The sequence below is a fragment of the Perkinsus marinus genome (assembly GCF_000006405.1).
Source record: "Perkinsus marinus ATCC 50983 genomic scaffold scf_1104296942060, whole genome shotgun sequence".
Taxonomy (NCBI): Eukaryota; Perkinsozoa; order Perkinsida; family Perkinsidae; genus Perkinsus; species Perkinsus marinus.
The window spans coordinates 24,178-25,345 of NW_003212281.1; positions in this window are offsets into that span (position 1 = coordinate 24,178).

Here is a 1,168-nt window from a genome sequence, read left to right on the forward strand (position 1 = left end):
TACATCATCACCGCAGCTAACTCCCCATTTCATACAACTCAAGGGCCCCACAGCAGGCGCTGTGCAGCTTCAACTTACAATGAGAGACTGAACCCTCACCTCGTGAAGGTAACTAAGAGAACGACTATGGCATGTTGCAACGATATGCCGGTGAGGACAAAGGACTGATCATAGACATTGATCTTATTCATTCAAGGAAAGAAAATTTAAGAATCATACTTCATCCACCTCATCATACTCCACAAATAATACAGTAGACCATTATTAAGAATCGGATTACCCACCAATCGCTGATGGTAGAAAAATGACATATCTTGAATGAGTGATGTCCATTCGGAAGGGATCTCATACCTTCACAATGGGGACTTATCCAGAGTCACAAGTTTGCCCTTCACTTTTGTTTCAACCGCATCCTCTTTAGGATTGTAGAAAAAGCGCTTGAGGTCTCCATCAATCAGCAAGCCCGGACACTTCCTTGCTGCTCGTGCAAAGAAATCACGGTATTGCCTCCTTTCGGATGCAGATATGGTATATACATAGTTACTAGACTCAAGCTCCAGAGGCGGTGACTCAACTCCGCGCGGAGCCTGCGCACAGCGGATTAGCAGGGCGACCGTGTATGGCAAGTCCGGATCATCGTCAAAAAGTGCTCCCACACTTGCAGAGTTAGGCAGATCCTTGGAGTACTCGCCGTCGGGTGGGGCATGCTTAGCATCAGAATGGGTAGCCAGCAGAGCAATGATAACAATATAGGGTAGGATCAGGACCATGACGATCGTATTAGCTTCGTTAGGAGGGATGGCCTTTGATATGAGGTTGATGGGAGTCGCTCCACCAACACAAGAAAAAGGATAAGACTAACAGAGGAAGGAAGTTCTCTCGGGATTACAAAATACTCGCTATTCATGGAATTTGGCCCGTCCTTAGTCATGTTGTATCATCTTCTTGATAGATGATGAGTTAGTCCTCAGAAGATGTTTACAACTCGAAGTCCAATCACATCCTTATGGTACCGTAAGAAGAGGCCCTCATTCCTGGGTCCTTCTGCTCTACCAACATCGATCAACTCGCGTACTTCCCGTAAAACGCTACGAATAAACAGGATTCCGCACAAGCTTGTGCGGCCTGGACTTCCCACGCGCCGTTCACGAGTAGACCAACTATAGGG